The sequence below is a fragment of the Vicugna pacos genome, unplaced genomic scaffold (genome assembly GCF_048564905.1).
Source record: "Vicugna pacos unplaced genomic scaffold, VicPac4 SAC-SAT, whole genome shotgun sequence".
Lineage (NCBI taxonomy): Eukaryota > Metazoa > Chordata > Mammalia > Artiodactyla > Camelidae > Vicugna > Vicugna pacos.
In genome coordinates, this window is record NW_027328721.1 from 19,047,409 (window position 1) to 19,069,863 (window position 22,455).

The 22,455-nt window shown below is 44.4% G+C and overlaps 1 long non-coding RNA gene across 1 annotated transcript in view; it reads left to right on the forward strand.

The window, feature by feature from the left end:
• Nucleotides 1–390: 390 nt before the first annotated feature.
• Nucleotides 391–22,455, forward strand: part of LOC140692156 (uncharacterized) — a 73,582-nt gene continuing 51,517 nt past the window's right edge. The window contains exons 1-5 of the long non-coding RNA XR_012067730.1: nucleotides 391–617; nucleotides 8,183–8,287; nucleotides 9,623–9,695; nucleotides 11,320–11,716; nucleotides 16,717–17,008. This is a non-coding gene — a long non-coding RNA (uncharacterized lncRNA). The remainder of the gene's footprint in view (nucleotides 618–8,182; nucleotides 8,288–9,622; nucleotides 9,696–11,319; nucleotides 11,717–16,716; nucleotides 17,009–22,455) is intronic.

Below are 22,455 nucleotides of genomic sequence, written 5' to 3' on the forward strand. Positions count from 1 at the left end.
AGGGAGGAGTGCCTTTCCAGTGTCACTGCTTAGTTTCCCACCTTTTGGGAGACTGGGAGACTTTTCTGCTGTATTCTGGCCCTGAAGCCCCAATACTGTGTGGATATGCCTCCCTCCCTTGAGCAGGGAACCACTAAGTGACCTGTCACCTGTCACCAAGCAGACAGGCTCATTCCAGCTCATTGTGCCACCTGCAGGTTGTGCTAGTAGCAGGATCCTCTGGGAGACATCACACTCTCCCAACCTGGAAACAGGTGAACAGCTCACAGGTTTCCTGGAGAGGATGGTCACATGGCCTTGATCTGTCCAATCAGCATTTTCCATCCTCCCTGGCCACTGTGATTGGCTCACGGCTGGGCACCAGCCCAATCAGGCTCCACAGATGTCAGGCCTTGGTGCTGGAATCCTGGGGGAAGAGAAGTTCTATTTCAGATGGGAGTTGAGTGGTGGTGATGTCAGCCTGTGGCAGTTGGTGGCTGTCTTGCTCTCATAAAGGCAGGGTGATGTGAAGATGACACCAGTGGCAGAGCCCAGAGGTGGGGAAGGATGACTTCTGCTGATGTCACTGAGCACCAGGTACAGCCCTGCCTGAAGCTGTCTCCCTGTGGACGCCTCAGGTAAGTCATTCTCTCCTGCCCTGTTTGTTTCCTTAAGCCACTTCGGTTTTCTGTCACTGGTTTTAAGAAAAAGATTGACTATTCCTTCAAGCTGGCTAAATGGAGACCCTGGAACTGCAACAGTGAGGTGACAGGCAACAATGTAGCTAATAGACTCCAGAGGCCTCTGTTCAAACAGGGGATTGTAAATGACAAGGGAGAGTACACATGGCCTCAGTGAACAGATTTGCTACTGGTAGCTCCCAGTTCCTGGATATTAGAGTGCATGCACTCAGCCAAGTCTCAGCTCTGCTGTCACACCTGCTAACCCACACCTCTCCTCTCCCACCTGCCGGGCCTAGGGGGGCTGGACACCCCCGGGCACCTGAAACAGCCCAGGGCTTTGTGTTGTAATTTACACAGGCTGCCCCCAGTTCTGAGGGTGAGGGTGACTGGGTTCCAGTTTACAGAGAAAACAGACTAGACGGTCTCACTGGTGAGATGTGGGGGTGGGACCCCAATCTACAATCTGACCTATGACTTCAGAGTGGACAGCCTCCCCACCCTCAGCCAGGATGCTTGCTAAGCCTAGAGGCTCAGGAGTCCTGCTCCCTCCAGCACCCCTCCTGGAGGTGAGAGTGGGGGGCTCTTCTCTATACAACATTCACCCCTGCAGGGGCACACGTGTGACCTCACAGTCTGTCATCCCTTCCTTATGACCTGGACCTCCTTGATGTGTGAGCACTGCAGATCATGGGTGCACACGTGGGCAGGTACACCATGACTGAGAGGACAACACTCCAATTTAAGCCCCCTTCATGCTCAGATGATTACATCCTGGAATTGAGGGGTTCGCAGGGGTCAGGTGGCCAATTCTGGCCTTAGGGGCAAATTCTTATCACCCAGGGGGCTGATTTTTAAATTAAATTACACATTTACAATTCAATAGTCAAGCCCCTTTCTAGGCAGCCTTGTAGCCTCTCAGCTTTTACCCCTCGCTGTGACCATGTTCTTAGCTTCAAATTGAGTGTCATTATGAACATGAACATGTCCCTGTCATGTGTCACCTTCACAGTAAGCGGCCACCCCAAACTCCCCTCCCTTCCCCTTGTCGATATCTCCACACAGGGAGTAGGGCCCTTTTGATGCAGTTGTGCAAATGTGTGAGCTAAGTGTTTAGAATGTCCAGGCTAGGAGGGGTTTGCCCCACATGGCAGGGCAGGTGGGCTGGCAGGGGGTGATGGTTCACTTGCAAAACCTCAGCTGGTTTCAGGCAGTGACAACAGACTGGCAGCCAAGGGCTCAGCTGGTGCAGAGTAAGCGGATTAAATGTGTTCACCCAGACGCCTTGGGGGTGGCAGCCCTGGAGTACGACTACAAGTGAGGAAGGTGGAGGGTCCCCAGTGCCTGGACCTCCACCTTCTAAAAATCAGGACTGAGATGTGGCTTTGAAATCAGAACACTGGAGTTCAAAGCTTCCCCCACCGCTTTGTCAATAATTCAAAGCAAATGAGCCTCAGTTTTCTCATGTGTAAAATGAGAATTTTGAAGCCTCTCCCTCTGAGGGTGTGGAGGGAAGTAAATGCGGTGACAGCAGAGCACAGGAGCTGTCTGGGCTGAGCCTGCATACAGGCAGGCCGTTGTTGCTGCCATGACCACTGTCTTCCAGGGCAGGGTCTGCACTCTCTCCCTGTGAAAGTCCAGACAGTAAACATTCTAGGCTTTGAGGGACCTACAGTCCCTGTCACAACTACCACCCTCTGCTGTTGGAGGGCAAAGGCAGCTCCTGCAGTAGGTAGTCCAGGCTCGCACCCCCGCTTCCTGACATAAGTATTCCTGAGATACAATTTTCACATAACTTTGTTGGCTTTAGGTGTGCAGCATAATGACTTGTTACATGTGCATATTGTGAAATGATCAGTGCATTAAGTTTACTTGACGTCTGTCATCACCCATAGTCACACACTATTTTCCTTGTGATGAGAAATTTTAAGAGGTACTCTCTTAACAACTATCAAATGCACAACGCAGTGTTGTTAACTACAGTCACCCTGCAGTATGTTATGACCTCAGGACTTGTTTGTCTTATAACCGGAAGTTTGTACCTTTTGATTATCTTCACCAATTTCAACCACCCCCTCCCTCACCTCTGGCAATCACCAACCTGATCTCTGTTTCTATGGGTTTTGGTTTATTTTGAAGGTTCCACATATAAATGAGATCATGGGTATTAGTCTTTCTCTGTCTTATTTATTTCACTTAGCATAACACCCTGAAGTTCCATCCAAGTTGAACCAAATGGCAGGATTTCATTTTTTTAATGTCTGAATAAGATTCCATATATATATATATATATATATATATATATATATATATATATATATATACACACACACACACATATACATATACATATGTATGTGATGCATATATATATGATGCATATATATGATGCATATATACATATATATACATATATAAGCATATATACATATACATATATATATACACACACACACACATCACATTTTCTGTATCCATTCACTTGTTGATGGACACTTAGGTTGTTTACATATCTTGGTTATTGTAAATAATGATGCATTGAACATGAGGACACTGTTGTCTCTTTAAATAGTGATTACATTTCCTTTGGATATATTCCCAGGAGTGGACTTGCTGGATCATATGAGAGTTCTAATTTTAAATTTTGGGGGGGACTCCTTACTCTTTTCCAGAGTGACATCACCAGTTTACATTCCCACCAAAGTTGCACAAGTTTCCCTTTTCTCCACACCCCCGCCAGCACTTGTTATCTCTTGTATTTTGATGACAGCCATCCTGAAAGGTGGGAGGGAATATCTCACTGTGGTTTTGATTTGCATTTCTTTGATGACGAGTGATGTTGAGCGCCTTTTCATGTACCTGTTGGCCATCTGTGTGCCTTCTTTGGAAAAATGTCTATTCAGTTCCTCTGCCCACTTTTTAAATCAGATTGCTTGTTTTTTACTGTTGAGTTGTAAGAGTTATTATATGTTTTGGGTGTTAACCCCTTATCAGATATATGGTCTGAAAGTACTTTCTCCCCTTCTGACTGTTACCCTGACCTCTGCTTTCTGGATGACAGGGGTCCAGGCTCTTGGGAATCTCTGCTTCTCATGTGTTTCCAATGGTGGGTGGGTGAGGGCTGTGTTCTGATAAAACTGTGCATAATCGTGGGTCACTACCCCTTCTTCTAGGAGGTGTCTCTGAAGAGTGCAGTGTAGGCAGGGATGTTTCCCTGAAGTCATCATTTGGATGGTCATGTGCCCTGGAACTCACATCTAGCCTGGATGTGATGGGGCAATTTGCAAAGGGAGGACCTTGCAGCTAAGACACTGACCAGGTGCTCTTGTGTCTTGTTGGAAGGACCTGGAAACCAAGTTGTGTGGAACAGGGACTCCCCCAGGTCACAAGGCTCAGCTCAGACTTCTGGGATGCAGAGGCCTGCTCTGAGCCACTGTCACTGAGGAGGGAAGGGCCTCAGGCAGGAGGGAGGAGTTACTGGATTTCACTTGTCTTGTTTGTCAAGTTTCAGCTCTGGTGACGTGTGGCACATGGGCTTAGCTTTGGGCGTGCAAGAGGAGAGGTTCCTGGGGAAGGGCTGGCTTTTCCCTCTGATTGAGGTCCTACTGTGTGCCAAACACAGCAGTCATCTGGGTCAGGGCTGGAAAGCCAGGCACAGAGAGGTCAGGGAAATTTTCCAGGTCACACAACATTAGGGGCATCACTAGGGTCTGATGCAGACCTGACACCCAGCCCATATTCTCTCTCCTTTCCCAGGACCTTCATGATCCCACATGTCAGCATCACCCAGAGAGGCCCAGGTATGGGCACTGGGACCTTTCCTGCCTAACATGTCAGGAGCCTTAACAGGGAAGACAAGACACTTCCTGAGTCCATGATGCCCAGAGGCTGATCTCAGCGAGAGGCCCAGCACACACTCTGGGCCAAATCCTAGCTCTGTCCTGAGTCACTCTGTCCTCTCTGACTCAGTTCTTCTGCCCACATGGGGCTGGAACCAGCAGCCACTTTGCAAGGTTCTAAGGAACCTCCAGGATCCTGGAAGCAGTGCCCTTACTCAGGGAGAACTGTGGGGTCAGCTTCCATTGTCTCCTTATCTTTTCCTCACCTCTTTGCTGGATAAGGAGGAGTCCCAGCAGGGCTCTGGCTTGTCCCAATTCTCACCCCAGCTCAGGGTCCAGCAGGGGGTGATGTCCAGGCTGGACTCTGTCCTCTGACACTTCTGCGCACCCTCATTCTACGCACCTTGGCTGCCTGGACACTGTCTCCCAGGGGCCACTCTGTGCCTCCCACATCTACCTGGCACGCACCCACCCTGGGTTATTCCAGTGCCCTCTGGCCTTTGGCCACACACCTACTCCGTGTTGAGTGGAAATGAGGTGGTGGACATGCTGGGCCTCTTGGACTGTCTAGGAGTTCCCAATATCCCCATCCTGCCCACCGCCCCAAGAGCCCAAGATGGGGAGAGGGCGTGCCTCCGTTCATAATCTGATTTTCTCAGAGATTCTCAGGACCTATTTTGCTGGGTGGATATTGGGGCAGAGGGATGATGTGAAAGCAGGAGAGCTGGGCAGCAGAGCATGAGGAGGGGGCTAGCCCAGGCTGGTCTCATAACCCCTTCAGCCTTGGCTTTCTCATCTTTAAAGTGGGACAGACTATTGTGAGGTGAGCGGGATCCTGACCCATGGCCAGGAACTGTCCTACACGCCTAAAAAAGAGAAGCTCACTGACTCCTTGTGGAAATCTGTGGGGCAGGGATGGGCGTTGTCACCCATTTCTGCAGAAGAAGTAACTGAGGCACAGAAAGGACAGGTGAGGTGACCACCCCAGGTTACAGAGCCCAGGCCATCTGGTTCCAGTGTTCAGGCTCATGGCTGGTGCCCACTCTGGGTGTCCCCCCTCCCTTCACCCTCCACTGGGACCCACGGCCGCAGCCTCATCTCAGTGTGATTGTTCATGGGGAGCAGGGAGGGGGCACTGAAGGCCCGTTTCTCTGAGCACTGCTTTCCCAGGAGGATCAAGGGGTTGACTGTATTCACTACTGGACACCCAGGCCTGGGCCCAGGCCAGCCACCCTGCAAGGCCTGAATCAATGATTGTTGAGTGAATACCTGAACCTCTGCATGTACCTGCATGGTGCCCCATTTCCTCATCTCCACAGCACACCTGGCTACCCGGCCAACACCTCGTGTCATCAAGCCTCTGCCAGGGACAGTCAAGGGGACCAGAGCTGCTCAGCTAGGAACAGGAAGCCTCAGGGGCCCTGTGGCTGTCCCAGGCATCTCCTGGGCCAATTCACAGGGAAGCCCAGCCAGCTTCCAGGAACAGCAGTCAGGTCCCAATCCCAGGGGTGTAGAGTAGGTCTTGAGGGGTGTATCCTGAGACTGACTTTGTGTATGAAGGGGGCCTGGGGGTCAGGCTGCTTTCAGTGTCTATTCCAGGCCCACACCCCTGCTGGCAGCATAGAGCTAGTTATAAAGGACACAGGCTGTGGGGCCAAGGCTATAGCAGGGCCCTGCTCCCTCTCTGTGCCTCAGTGTCCTCATCTGTAACAGAGAACTAGTAACAGGGCCATGGGAGGGCTCACTGAGACCCTCCTCTGTGACTTTGGTTGGACACTGCCCTCTCTCTGCTCGGTGCCCTTCTCTGTAATAGAGAACTAGAAACATTTTTCTTAGCCCCTTTTGGCCCCATTTTTCTGAGTCTCTTTCCACATTGGGCCCAGGGCTTTCACAGAGCTCACAGAATTGGGAGGTAATCAGAGTGAGGTCACAGCCCTAGTGGTCACAGCTGAGGCCAGAGGAGCTGCAGGAGGGGTGGGAATCCAGAAGTGCTTCATGGAGGAGGTGAGATCTGAGCTGTGTCCCCAAGGATGAGCTGTCATCTAGCTGAGGCCTGGCACTGACCAGGACCCATGTACATGGTGAATGAGGGTGTGAATGAATGAACGGGCCCCCCCAACAGAGAGTGAGGAGGGAAGACCCCCAGGCCAAAGCAGGAAACACAGGGCACCCTGGGGGGCAGAGGGCGGGGCTACAGTGTGATGCCTGCCTCACCCTTTATGGGTGTCTTGCCACCACTTTACCCTGTGCTCTGGTGGATTGGGAGTCCTTGTCTCTTCTCTGCTCCAGGATCCGGCTCTTCATTTCCAGCAACACCCGCCTGTGTTGCCTCAGTGTCCCCAAGTGGACCTGGACCTGTCTTGTGGGAGATTGTGAAGAGGGATTTGGTGTGCATCCCAAGACTGAAGTGGGAGTGAGAGGATGATAACGACCTCCAGAGGGGATCATGGGCTGGGAGACATCGGAGGGGTGGGGAAGGCAGAGCCTCAGGGTGAAGAATCCTGCTAGTGGTGGCTCCTCCATGAGGGGTTTCACAGGGAGGAAGCAATCATGGGGTAAAGGCAGAGCTCAGTTTGGGGCTCACTGACCTGGAACAGCTCATCACAAAGACATCCAGAGGAGCTGGATGTAGGGAACGAAGGTGCCACTGATGTCAGGGTCACAGCCTGAGAGCCAGATGAGGTGGGGCGGTGGTGCAGGGGAAGGGGCTTGAGGATGTCAACATGTTCATTCATTGGGGTCCTCAGGGTGGGGACATTCATGTTCATTTCACAGCCACCTGGTGCCTGACAGAGCTGGGCTTAGGGAGGTCACTGAGTAGACACGTGCTGACAACCTAGATTCTCCTGTTTCCACATAAAGTCCCTGGTGTGAAGCCAGCTGGCACTCTTCAGAGTCATACGTCCTCACCCCTGGGCTCTCTGTGTGCCTAGAGCCCAATGGCACCTTACCTCCCACTCCCCACTGCACACCTGAATTTCCACAAGCTATAAAACATCTTCACTTGCTATGTGTTTACCCTAGGAAAACTCATTGCCCCAGGAAGAGAGGCCTCACAACCTGCCCTTGTCAAAGTGGTAAAGCCTGTTGTTCAGAGAAGCCCCTGACAGATCTCACAACCAACCATGTACCTGTGCATGAATTGATCATGCAGTCCCCTCCTCCTTGTGTGCACAGCACCCCCAGCAATAACAGACCCCACACACCTACCCTTGGTGCTCATGCAGGCACCTCTTGTCTGTGGGGCCCGATGTGGCCTACAGCAGTGTCCCTATTAAACTTTCCTAAACCATTCTCAGACGCTGGTACTTCTTTACCAACCCAAGTAACTAGCCCGCCATTGTTCCCACAAAACCTGAAACAGAATTGGCTAAATTATGCAGATTGATGATGCAGGTTAAATTCTATAAAGGTGAAATCAAGGTTTACAAATAAAAGCAACATAAATACTCAAGGCAGGACCAAGAACTCACACGGATAACTAAGACCCTCCACGTGCATCCCACTGTGGCCTCAGGGCCTTTGCACTGGCTGCTCTTTCAGCCAGGATCTCTCTCCACCTGCTTCTTAAACACCTCCAGGAATCTGCTCAAATGTCCTCCCTGACCTTATTTTTCTCCATCGAACTTATCACCGCCAGACATAGTGTAAATTTTACTTCACTTTCTCTGTGTCCCAAACCAGGCTGTCTGCTGCATGAGAATGGAGACCCGCCTGCTTCACTCCCTGCTGTGACCTGTATCTGGAACCCGCCCAGCGCACAGTAGGACCTCAGCGAATGTGTGCCGGGTGTGTGATCACTGTAGGCCACAGGCAAAAGTCTTTCCAGCAGTGATGATAAGAGTCATTCATTCTCTACTTACTGAGCCCTACTGTGTGCTAGATAGTGACCTGAGTGGGAGGCATGCAGTGGATGAGACACAGTGAGCACACACAACATGTTAGGAGGGACAAAGGGCTGGGGGTAGTCAGGAGTGCAGGATGGAGGAGGAGAGGGCCGGGTGGAGACAGTGGTGGCAGGGGAGACAGAGAGGTGGGGCCCAGGTCGTGCAGGGCTTGATGGCTCCTGTGAGGGCTTTCCCTCTGGGCAGCGGAACCACGGCTGGGTGCGGAGCAGGGGCCCGGGTCCTGAATGCTATGCAGGAATTGAAGCAGGTGTCTGCTGGGGAGATATGTGTGGAGGAGGCTGTCCCTGTAGACTGTGCAGGCAGGGAAGGCTCCTCTGAGGAGGTGACATCTGAGCTGAGCCGTTGTATGGACCGTGTTTCCATCTTCTGTAGACTGGATGTTTTCATATGCCCTGCAGGCCTACGCAGGATATGCCCTGTTCTCAGCCACCTGGACTTGGCCTCCTGCCTCCCTTTTGTGCCCTCCCACCACAGAAGGAGTCCTTCTAGATCTAACCCACTACCTCCTCCACTGGACTTGGACCCACACTGAGCCACTGTCCACCTGCCCAACTCACCCAGTGTCAAGTCCAGACACTTGGGGGAGCCCCTCCACCCCAGAACCCAAATCCCAGTCCTGCCTATGAAAGTGGCAGATCCTATGGCTTTGGATACTGATTCCAAACCCAAGGCCCCCTGGATCCCTCAGACCTGATTAATGATGGCTCTGATTGAGCCCCACACGTGCTCGATTGGCAAAATGCCAAATTGGTATCTGGGTGTGCAGATGCAGTGGAGGTGGCCAAGGGAGATTTTGATAAACTCAATCACGCACAATAGTGTTGTTGCTTTCTCACGGGGTCCCAGGCCGGTTTGCTCTCTTGATAGGAGCAACGACAATCCACAACACTCTCCAGATCACTGAGACTCAGTGTGTGCCATCATCCATACCCCTGTCCCACATCTTGCACAGCCTCTGCTAGCTCAAATTTGGCAGCTCAGTTCTTGGTCTGGGAATCAATGGTGGGGATATTCTGTGCTGAATTTTTAAGTTCTGTCAGCCAAGCATCTGCTGTGCACTCTCCTAACACTCAGTGCAGTGCTTTCAATCCCATGTGTCCTGTCCACTTGAGAGTGTGTGTCCAAGTAATGCAGAGTTTCACCTTTGCTGCTCCTTCACCAGAGGCCAGGTCCTGCACTGATTTCCATTTTCTACTTTGCCTTCTCCTCCTTTCAGGTTTTGGGAGGTCTCTTTCTGTCTTCGGAAATAAGAGACCACTCTTCGTCAAGTGTCCTGAGCCAAGGCCTGGGTGAGTCGAAGTTTATCTTGCTGTGTACATGGCAGCGAGTAAGCGAAGCTTGCACTTGTTCTCTTCCAACTGGACATCGATAAATCAACACTTTCCAGACATAACTCACAGATATGTGATTCTTATTTAGCTCTTTTATCTGTACAGCCATGGTGGGAGGGATTGTCTGAAGACTCCAGTTTTGACATTGTGTTGATACCTCAGATGCAGTCTTTCAAATGGTTAATGGAATTGATCTACATATTTTGGAATTTGTATGAAAATGAAGTTAATCTTTGAAACATACTGAATCAAGCTACAAACCAGACTTGTCATTTTCAGATACCAGTTTGTCAACTCTAAGAGAAAAATAGACAGAAACAATGTAAAATAGCAGTCCAAAGTGATGAAGGGGACAGGTGAAACTTTTAATGTTGACGCTTTCAACAACAAGAGGAACCATGATATGAATATTGGAACCATGAAATAACCACCACTCTGGATTTCCCTTCTGCATGTGGTGCAATTTCCTAAAACTAACACGTACTGGCCAATGTTGGTAATTCAAGGGGCAACTTTTCTCTCTAGGAAAAAAGAAGGAAACCCAAACAACATATTTATATGTAGGCTTGGTTCCAAAAGCACTTAGAGGCATTATAGCTATGAGAAGACTGCTGCAGCTTTGCTAGTCTATGCAGAACCAGGTGCTCTTCTATCAACCATGAGAATACTTAATCATCTGATCATGTTTGGTAAAGCGATTTAACCCATCCACGACTGTACCACCATGATATCCTGCACCTGGGACTTGACTGAAGGGAAAAGACAACCCACAAAACATGTGTCCCTAAATGTCTATGGTGACTTTTACAGGTCATTTCAATAACTGACTTATAATAGCTACCTATACTGTCTTGAAAAACTGAAGCCTAATACATATTAAAGTTCAGTCAAAGATTCCCCTCACTTACCACACTCCCTTCACTCCAAAGAAGACATAACCCTAGCATTTGCTGAATCTACGGGAAGGTTACCATTTCAGGCTGTGATCTCAGAATTCAATTCCATTCTATTTTAGTTGAGTGTAGTTGACCATGGAGGAGTTCACTTTCGTGCACAGAATGTGAATGTGGTTGAACTCTGATTCTAGGAGGGGCTTACTCTGCTCCAAATGGATTCATTCAGCTCAGAGCTGATCCTTTGAAATGGATGCCTCAGTGGTGGGGAGGGAAGAGAAAGTGCTTCATAGCAAGGCACAACCCTGGGAGAAGGCTTACCAGGGCTTGGTGCTTGGAGGTTTTAGAGGTTTGTAATTGCTCCTTGTGATATGTGGATTCTCATGACCTGTTCCAAGAACATGAGTGCTTTTATGATCTCTGCCATTTCCTCTGTTTAGAAGTCCAGAATCTTGGAACTGTTCTTGTAACATTGAATTGAGTACTTTCCTCAAGTGCACGTTGACCCTCCACAGGTTTAGGCCAATATCAGTGAGGATCAGTATGTCTCATGAAAGAATTTCGAGCCTAGCATTCTGTACAGAAGTCTCCATGCCAGTATTCTCAATTGTAGCAGAACCACACACATGAATGTTTTCGCATCACCCCTCAAACAACGCATCCAGCTTTTCCGTAAACTTCTCTTTCAGTCTCCCATAAAGTTGACTTCTACAGGACTGGGCATGTCTCAAAATAACTCGGAGTCTCACCAGTAAGCTGAAGACAGGCAGAAATTCCACTGTCTGACCTTTCAGGTCCTGGAAACAGACCCGTGAACTCAGGCCATTGGGCAGCAGCAGTATCTCAAACTTACACAGCTTCCCGAACAGGAGACATAACCCAAGCTTCACAGAGGGCGGCAGCCCCTCCATGACACTGATCCACCCACAGGGTTCTGCCCAGTTACCTTGGATCCACCAGCCACAGCAAGCCACTCGGAACACACCAACATTCCACCTGGAATTCAACCGGTAACTGCCATCCCCGATGGTCGCTGCATCTTGTCAGTGTTGGGGGAGGGGCTGCATCAGACGAGAGTTTCCTAAGGTAAGTGTGTTTCTCTCCATTAGTGCCCCATGGTTCTTATATTCCATTCCTCTTTCCTTGTGTGCAGTTCTCTATACACAGTACAAATGGAGGAAGTATGTCCATGTTAACTTTATGGATTCACGTGTCTTTAAACTTTCTAACAGTTAACAGTACCCAAAGACCCACAACAGGAATCTTATGTTTGAGTCATATCCATTCACCCAGAATGCATATCTGTCTGTTGCTTTTCTGCTGAAGCACCCACACTCTCAGAACATAGATCCATTTGTTTCATGGGAGCTGAATTTCCTAGAAACGAAACCAATCCCAATATACACTTTACTGTCTGTCTCTTTTGCTCTTAGTGTGGTTTGGCAGAGCAGCTTGTCTTTGTTGTAGGCATATGCCATTTATTCTCTCCGTAGGCCTGAATATGCCTTTCATTCCTCCTGATGGATGGCTTGTAACCCTATATCATGGACTATGGATCCATTTTATTGAAAATAGTCATTTGGTTTAGGTCACGATGTGCTCTTATGAATCAATATTTACGAATATTAATGCACGCATTTGTTTTCTAAATACAAGTATGTTGTGTACATGCATGCAGCGAAACTGTCAGAGCATGCTGAATGGTCCTTGACATCATTTTGAGTATTTTCTTTTGAATTTTCTTCATTCCTTCGGATATATGTCAGTCAACCGTATGCTTTTGGTGTGTGAACTTTTGTTTGTTTGTTTGTTTGTTTGTTGTTTGCTTGTTTTGCAAACACATTACACCAACTAGCACTCTGTTTGATTAAGAGAGTCACATAAGCTGATTCGGAATATAAAGTGCTGAAAATCACCTATGTTTTCCTGCTTCCTTCTCCCATTCTTAGGATTTTGACGTCCTCTTTGCTTACTTTTCGATTATTCTTTGCAACTCATTGCACCCCTTGCATTTCCAATGATGGTTCTCTTATTTCCAGATCATCTTCCTTGTTTTCTATTCAGGGTAGGATTCTCAATCTTTCTTTTAGGATAAATTTCGAACTGCTGTATTCTTTTACGATTGGTCAGTCTGTGAATTTCCCTACATTGTCCAGTATTTTAAATGGCAGTCTTGTGGCATAGGCCACACTAGACTACAGCTTTTTCTCATTCAGAATTTGGTCTGTGTCTTGTCCCTGCTTCCTGTCCTGCAATGAATCTGTCGAGATATCAGCTGAAACCCCTCTGGAGGTTCTGTTGTGACTAAGTTGCTTTTACCTATGTGCATTTTCAACCAGTCGGTTGATTATGAAGTTTGATGATATGAAGGATTATACAGCTGCTTTAAATCTTTTGAGATTCCGCCCTCTTTGGATGCTGTGTGCTTCATGTTTGCTTATAGATGTTTATTTCTTGCCTTTCATAATGTTTCAGTCTGATTTTTTTCCAAATACATTTTCAGATTTTTTGTCTATACATATCATCCTTTTCCTTCTGGGAATCCTATGAATCCTAGCTTTGCATGCTTTGTCTTATCCAGGATTCAACAGCAGTGTTTGCATTGGTTTTAAGTTGCTTTTCTATGTCATCTTCAGATCAAGACATTTCTGTTCTCCTGTTTTGCAGTCACTCACGTGTTCGACCGCATTATCTAGTCAGCTTAGGACTGACTTTACCCCTGCTATTATCTCATCCATCAAGTTTTCTGATTTATTTGGCTCATGTTAAATTTTCTCTTCCCCTTTTCTAGTATTCTATCTTTTGAGATTCTGAGACACTATTGTACTTCATTGCTTCTCTCAGGTCCGTTTTCAAGGCTTGCTCTGGAATTGTTTTGGAGTCTAGTTCTTTAAAGCATTTTCTGGAACCTCAAACTCTTTTGAAGTGAAAATGGTATTTTCTTTCTCTTTGAGTATACTTCTGTATCTCTACTGGTCAAGTATTATCAGGTATATAATGTAGACTTCAGGGCTTGATTAAGTGAAAACTTTAGTCTCTTGTTTGTATGCAATTCCATGATATTCCTGTGAGGACAATTTTTCCTAGACACTGATGCCATGTCATTTTTCTCTGTATGTAGTGTGGCATATCTCTAATTGCTTGGGTTTGCCTTTGTTGTCGTGAACAAAATCTACTCTTGTCGTTTAGTAGAACTTCATTTTTATTACGATTATGTCACAGCTCTGAAAGTGCACAGAACCCTACCTCTTGTGTAAATGAAGCTTCCAATGAGTACTGCTCAGCAGGCGGCTGTATGTCAATTTGGAATGCTTCCAAAACCCCATCCTGACAGTGTGCGTGTCCTTTTTATTGCAAAGGGAATTTCCCAATAGTACAAGGTCTTCCCAGAGCTTCTTTGTCTACAGAAACATCTCTGTAAACATATCCAAGGATGTCACGCATCAGAGACTGCTACAATGATCCCACATCCCCACCTTAATGTCCTCGTTGCCGTAACATTTCAGTGTCATCCCAAATGGATCATCTGCACTTGAGTGATAATGCTGAAGGAAATGCTTCATCTTCTCACGCTGCGGACCTCGACCACTCTTCTTTGTTCTCTCATTCTGCCAGCATGGGACCATAAAGGCTACCACAGTGCTGAACCGCATCCTCTGCCTCGTACCAAACCCTAATCCCAGTCCTGCCTATGAAAGTGGCAGATACTATGGCACTGGATTCTGATTTCAAACCCAAGGGCCCCTGGATTCTTCAGACAAGGTGCATGATGGCTCTGATTGAGCCCCACACGTGCTTGATTGCTGAAATGCGAAATTGGTCCCTGGGACTCCAGAAGCTTTGGTTGTTGTCATGGGATATTTTGATAATCTCAAGCTCACATGCCAGTGTTGTTGCATTCTCATTTTGATCCCAAACCGGTTTGCTCCCTTGATAGGACCATCCACAATCCACAACACCCTCCAGATCACTGAGACTCCGTGTGTGCCATCATCCATAGCCCTCTCCGTCATCTTGCACAGCTTCTGCTAGCTCAATTTTGGCAGCCCCGATCTTCGTCTGGGTATCAACTGTGGGGATATTTTGTGTTGATTTCTTTGAATTCTGTCAGACAAGCATCTGCTGTGCCCTCTTCTAAAATTCAATGCAGCACTTTCAATCACTTGTGTCCTGTCCGCTTGAGAGTGTGCGCCAAATAAAGCAGAATTTCACCTTTGCTGCTCCTTCACCAGAGGTCAGGTCCTGCACTAATTTCCATTCTCTAGTTTCCCTCTGCTCCTTCCAGGTTTTGTGGGGCCTCTTTCTGTCTTTGGAATTAAGAGACCATTCTTCTGCAAGTGTCCTGAGCCAAGGGCTGTTTGAGTCGATATTTCTTTTGCTGTGTATGTGCCAGCAAGTGAGTAAAACTTGCATGTGTACTCTGCCAAATTGACATTGATAAATCAAAACTTTCCAGACATAACTCACAGACATGTGATCCGTGATTAGCTCTTTTATCTCTACAGCCATATTGGGAGGGTTTGTCTGAAGACTCCAGTACTGACATTTTGTTGATACTTCAGTTGCAGTCTTTCAAATGGTTAATGGAATTGATTTACATATTTTGGGATTTTATGAAAATGAAGTTAATTTTCAAAACATACTGAATCTAGCTCCAAACCTGACTTGTCATTTTCAGGTACCAGTTTGTCAGCTCTAAGAGAAAAATAGACAGAAAGAATGTAATATTGCAATCCAAAGTGATGAAGGGGACAGGTGAAATCTTTACTGTTGATGCCTCCAACACAACAGGAACCGTGAAATAAATATTGGAATCATGATATAACCCCCATCCTGGATTTCCCTTGTGCATGTGGTGCCCTTTCTTCTCAATGACACATACTGGACAATGTTGGCGATTCAAGGGGCAACTTTTCTCTCTAGGAAAACACAAGGAAACCCAAACTACATATTTAAATATAGGCTTGTTTCCAATAGCAGCTAGAGGCATTATAGCTTTGAGAAGACTGCTGCAGCTTTGCTAGTCTATGGAGAACCAGGTGCTCTTCTATCAAAAATGAGAATGTTTAATCATTCAATCATCTTTGGTAAAGCAGTTTGACCCATCCAAAACAGCACCCCCATGATATCCTGCACCCGGGACTTGACTGAAGGGAAAAGACAACCCACAACACATGTGTCCCTACATGTCTATGACGACTTTTACAGTTCATTTCAATAACTGACTTATAAGAATTACCTATGCTGTCTTGAAAAACTGAGGCCTAATTCATATTCAAGTTCAGTCAAAGATTCCCCTCACTTACTACACTCCTTTCAGCCCAAAGAAGACAATACTGCAGCATTTGCTGAATCTATGGGATGGTCATCATTTCGTGGTGTGAGCTAAGAATTCAATACCAATTTATTTTATTCGGGAGTAGTTGACCATGGAGGGTTTGACTGTTGTGCACAGAATGTGAATTTAGAATGACTCTGATACTAGGAGGGGCTTGCTCTGCTCCTACTGGCTTCATTGCAGCTCATATGTTGATCCTTTGAAATCGATTCCTGAGTGGATGGGAGGAAAGAGCAAGTTTTTATAACTAGACCCAAACCTGGGAATAGGCTTACCAGGGCATGGTGCTTGGTGGTCTGCGCTGTTTGTAATTACCCCTTGTGACGTGTGGATACTCACATCCTCCTCCAAGAACATGAGCATTTTATTATCTCTACCATCTCTTCTACTTTAGACGGCAGGAATCTTGGACCCGTTCTTGGAGCAGTGAATTGAGTACATTCCTCAATTGCACGTTGACCCTCTACAGATTTCTACCAGCATCAGTGAGGCTCAATATGTCTCAAGAGTGTCTTTTGAGCCTAGTATTGTGTACAGAACTCTCCATACCAGTATTCTCCATTGTATCGTAACAACTCTCATCAATGTGTTCGCTTCTATCCTGAATCCGTGCAGAAATCTTTTCTGCTAACTTCTCTTCATGTCTCCCATAAAGTCGTCTTCTACAGGACTGGGCAATTCTGAAAGTACCTCGGAGCCTCACCAGTATGCTGAAGACTGACAGAACTTCCACTCTCTGCCCTTTCAGGTTCTGGAAACTGACCCATGAAATCAGGCCATTGGGCAGCAGCAGTATCTCGAACTTACACAACTTCCTGAAAATGAGACCTAACCCATGCTTCACAGAGGGTGGCAGCCCGTCTTTGACACTGATCCACCCACAGGGTTATGCCCAGTTACCTTGGATCCACCAGCCACAACAAGCCACGTGGAACACACCAACATTCCACCTGGAATTCAACCGGTAACTGCCATCCCCAATGGTTGCTTTATCTTGTCAGTGTTGGAGGAGGGGCTGCATCAGACAAGAGTTTCCTAAGGTAAGTGTGATTCTCTGCATTAGCGTCCCATGGTCCTTTTTTCCTTCCGTCTTTCCTTTTGTGCAGATCTCTATACACAGTACAGAGAGTAGTGTGTCCATGATAAGTTTATGGATTCACACATCTTTAAGCTTTCTTACAGTTAACAGTATCCAAAGACCCACTACAGGAATCTTATGTTTGCGTAATATTCATTCACCCAGAATGCATATTCGTCTGTTGCATTTCTGCTGAAACCCCCCACTCTCAGATCATGGATCCGTTTGTTTCATGGGGGCTGAATTTCCTAGAAACCGAACCAATCTCAATATACACTTTTCTGTCTGTCTCTTTTGCTCTTAGTACAGTTTTGCAGAGCTATTTGTCTTTGTTCTAGGCATATGCCATTTATTCTCTTCATAGGCCTGAATATGCCATTCATTCTTCCTGAAGGAAGGCTTGTAAGTCTATATCACGGACTGTGAAACCATTTTATTGAAAATAGTCATTTGGGTTAGGTCACGATGTGCTCTTTTGTATCAACATTTATGAATATTAATGCATGCATCTGTTTTCTAAATACAAGTGTGTTGTGTACATGCAAGCAGCCGTACTTTGTCGATGTGTGCTGAATGATCCTTGACATCACTTTAAGTATTTTCTTTTGAATTTTCTTGGTTCCCTCGGATATATTTCAGTCAACTGAATACTTCTGTTGTTTGTTTTTTTGCTTTTTGTTTGTTTTGCAAACACATTATGCCATACATCTCTCCGTTTGCTTCAGAGAGTCATATAAGCTGATTCACATAGTGAAGTGCTGAAAATCACCTATCTTTTCCTGCTTCCCTCTCCCTTCTTTATTATTTTGAAGTCCTCTTTGCCTTCTTCTTGTTTATTCTTTGCAACTCATTGCACTTCTTGCATTTCCAGTGGTGATTTTCTTATTTCCAGATAATGTTGCTTGTTTTGTATTCAAGGTAGAATTCTCAGTTTTTCTTTTAGGATAAGTTTTGAACTGCTGAATTCTTTTATGTTTTGCCAGTCTGCGAATTTCTCTGCCTCTGCCATTATTGTAAATTGTGGTCTTTTGGCATAGGGTACACTAGACTGCAGCATTTTCTCATTCAGATTTTGGTCTATGTCTTGGTCCTGCTTCCTCTCCTGCAATAAATCTGTCGAGATATCAACTGAATCCCCTCTGGAGGTTCTGTTGTGACTAAGTTGCTATTCTCTAGGTCCATTTATCATCATTGTGTAGGTCATGAGGTTTGATGATTTGAAATATAATACAGCTGCTTGTACATCTATTGGGATTCCGCCTTCGTTGGACGCTCTGTGCTTCCTGGTTTCGTATTGATGATTGTTGCTTGGCTTTCAGCAAGTTTCAGTCTGATTTTTTTCGAATTAGCTTTTCAGACCTTTTTTTCTTTTTTCTTTTTTCTTTTATTATCTTGCTTTTTCATCTGGGAATCCTATATTTCCTAGCCCTGCATCCTTTGTCTTTTCCCAGATTTCAACAGCAATGTTTGCATTGGTTTTCCCTTGATTTTCTATATCATCTTTTTACTGACGTTTTTCTGTTCTCGTGTGTTTTCAAACACTTTCAAGTCCCTCTTCATTACCTAGTCTGCCAATTACTGTCTTTAGCCGTGCTATTATGTCACCCATCAAATTTCTTTTTTTAAGTTTTCATTGATTCATAATCATTTTACAATTTTGTTTCATATTCCAGTGTAGAGCACAGTTTTTCTGTTATGCATGAGCTTATATACATTCATTGTCACTTATCTTCATTGTCAGCCAGCACAAAATCTTGTAAATATTTCCCTGTGATACACAGTACAGTCTTGGATATATTTTCTACATTTTGCTATCCCAGTCCATTCCCACCCTCATTCCCTTGGACCAGAAGTTTGTATTCTATGTCTTTGATTCTGTCTCTGTTATATATATATTCACATATGAGTGATCACATATGGTATTTTTCTTTTTCTTTCTGGCTTAATCCGCTTAGAACGATATTCTCCAGTAACATACATGCTGTTTCACATGGCATTATGTTGTCGGATTTTATGTCTGAATAGTATCTCATTTTATAAATATACCACATCTGCTTTATCCAGTTATCTGTTGATGGGCGTTTAGGCTCTTTCCATGTCTTGGCTATTGTAAATAGTTCTGCTATGAACATTGTGGTGCAAGTGTCATTTTGAAGTAGGGTTCCTTCTGTATATATGCCCAGGTGTGGTATCCTGGGTTATATGTTAGGTCTATTCCTAATCTTTTTAGGAATCTCCATGCTGTTTTCCACAGTGGCTGCACCAAACTGCATTTTCTCCAGCAGTGTAGGAGGGTTCCCTTTTTTTCCACAGCCTCTCCAGCATTTGTCATTTTTGGACTTTTGAATGATGGCCATTCTGACTTGTTTGAGGTGATACCTCATTTTAGTTTTCATTTGCATTTCTCCAATAATTAGTAATATTGAGCATTTTTTAATGTGCCTGTTGATCATTTGCATGTCTTCCTTGGAGAATTGCTTATTTGGGTCTTCTGCCCATTTTGGATTGGGTTGTTTGTTTTTATTATTATTAAATTGTGTGAGCTGCTTATATATTCTGGAGATCAAGCATTTGCCAATTTCATTTGCAAAAAATTTTTTTCCATTCCCTAGGTTGTCGTTTTGTTTTACTTATCATTTCTTTTGCTGTGCAGAAGCTTGTAAATTTTATTAGGACCCATTTGTTTATTCTTTCATTTATTTCTATTGCTTGGGTTGACTGTTCTAGGAGAATATTTTTGAGATGTATGTCAGATAATGTTTTGCCTATATTTTCCTCTAGGAGGTTTATTGTATCATGTCTTATGTTTAAGTCTTTGATTCATTTTGAGTTTATTTTTGTATATGGTGTAAGGGACTGTTCTAGCTTTATTGCTTTATGTACTGCTGTCCAGTTTTACCAATACCATTTGCTGAAGAGACTCTCTTGATTCCATTGAATATTCTTGCCTCGTTTGTTGAAGATTAGTAGACCAAAAGTTTCTGGGTTAATTTCAGGGCTCTCTATCTGTTCCAATGCTCCATATATCTGTTTTTGTACCAATACCATGCTATCTTGATTAATGTAGCTCTGTAGTATTGTCCGAAGCTTGGGGTAGTTATTCCTCCAGCCTCTTTTCTTTTTCTTCAGTAATGCTTTAGCAATTCTAGGTATTTTGTAGTTCCATATAATTTCTTCTTTGAATTTAATAGATGCAAATAGAGCATTTGATAAAATTCCATGCCAATTTATGATAAAAATTCTCACCAATGTGGGCTTATAGGGAACATATCTCAACATAATAAAAGCTGTTTATGGCAAACCAATAGCCAGCATAAAATACAATGGTGAAATGCTGAAAACCTTCCTACTTAAATCTGGGAAAAGGAAAGGTTGTCCACTCTCACCATTTCTGTTCAACATAATCTTGGAAGTCCTAGCCACTGCACTCAGGCAAGAAAAAGAAACAAAAGAGATCCAAATTGGAAAAGAAGCAGGAGATAAAGATCCCTGTGAGGTACAGAAGAAATTTGTTTTTTTAATAGTTTTTATATATTGTAGCCCACATTTGCAAATCACAAACTCCCAAATTTATCCCTTCCCACTCGCTTTCCCCCAGTAACCATAAGAATATTTACTATGCTTGCAAGTCTATTTCTACTTTGTAGATGAGTTCATTACTGTCTTCCTTTTCTTTCATTTTTTAGATTTCACATATAAGTGATACCATATATTTTCTTTCTCTTTCTGACTTACTTCACTTAGAATGATGACCTCTAGATCCATCCATGTTATGATTTTATTCTTTTTTATGGCTGAACGGTATTCCATTGTATAAATATAACACCGCTTCTTTATAGTGTCATATGTCAATGGACATTTAGGTTGTTTCCATGTCTTGGCTATTGTATATTGTGCTGCTATGGACATTGGGGTGCATGTATCTTTTCAATTTAGAGTTCCTTCTGGATATATGCCCAGGAGTGGGATTACTAGATCATATGCTTGGTGCACCCATTATTGAAAACTGTATAGAGATGTCTCAAAAAACTAAAAATAGACTTATTTCATGATCCACCCCCTGGGCATATCTATTTCTGAATGATCTGATTATAATTTTTTAAGATTTATTTTTTAAGATTTTCTCTTATGCAATCACAATATATTTATCAAAATCAGGATACTTAATACTGATTCAGTATTATTATGTATGCCACAGTTCATATTCAAATTGTACCAGCTGTTCTAATCATGTCCTTCTTAATAATATCTTTCTTGGTCCAAGTGCAATCCAGATATTTGTGGGAAGGTTTTCAGTTTTTCACCATTGAGCATTGTGCTGACTGTAGGTTTGTCAAAAATAGCTTTTATTAAACAAGATTATGTAAATTTTATTATGATTTATTCTACTTCTGTGAAATATGTCCTGGGTAAATTGATAGGGATCACCTTAAATCTGTAGATTGCCTTGGGCATATGACCATTTCAACAATATTGATTCTTCCAATCCAGGAGCACTGGATATATTTCCATTTTTTAATGTCTTATTTAATTTCATTCATCAGTGTTTTATAGTTTTCTGTGTAGAAGTCTTTCACTTCCTTGGTTAGATTTACTCCTAGGTATTTTATTACTTTGGGGGCTATTTATTCTTTACATTCTTTTTCTGTTGATTCATCATTAGTGTAAAGAAATGAAATTTATTTTTGAATGCTAATCTTGTAACCTGCTACCTTGCTGAATTCTGTGATTATTTCTAGTAGTTTTTGGGTTTTCTATATATAACATCATATCATCTGCATATAGTGACACTTTTACCTCTTCTTTTCCAATTTGGATTTCTTTTATTTCTCTCTCTGGCCTGATTGCTGTGGCTAGGACTATCAAGACTATGTTGAATAGGACTGGTGATAGTGGGTAACCGTGTCTTGTTCCAGGTTTTAGTGGGAAGATTTTGAGTTTTTCACCATTTAGTACTATGCTGGCTGTAGGATGTGTAGACATATTTTTGATTTAGCATTTCCTTTGGATAATTGCCCAGGAGTGGGATTGCTGCATCATAAGTTATTTGTATTTTTAGTCTTTTTAGGAATCTCCATACTGTTTTCCACAATGGCTGCACCAAACTGCATTGACACCAACAGAGTATTAGGGTGCTCTTTTCTCCACACCCCCTCCAGCATTTTTCATTGGTGGACTTTTGAATGATGGCCATTCTGACTAGTGTGAGTTAATATTTCATTGTAGTTTTGATTTACATTTCTCTGATAATTAGTGATATTAAGCATTTTTTCATGAGCCTATTGGGCATTTATATGGCTTCATTGGAGAATTGCTTGTTTAGGTCTTCTGCTCATTTTGGGATTGGGTTGTTTGTTTTTCTTATTAAGTCATATGAGCTGTTTATATATTCTGGAGACCACGCTATTG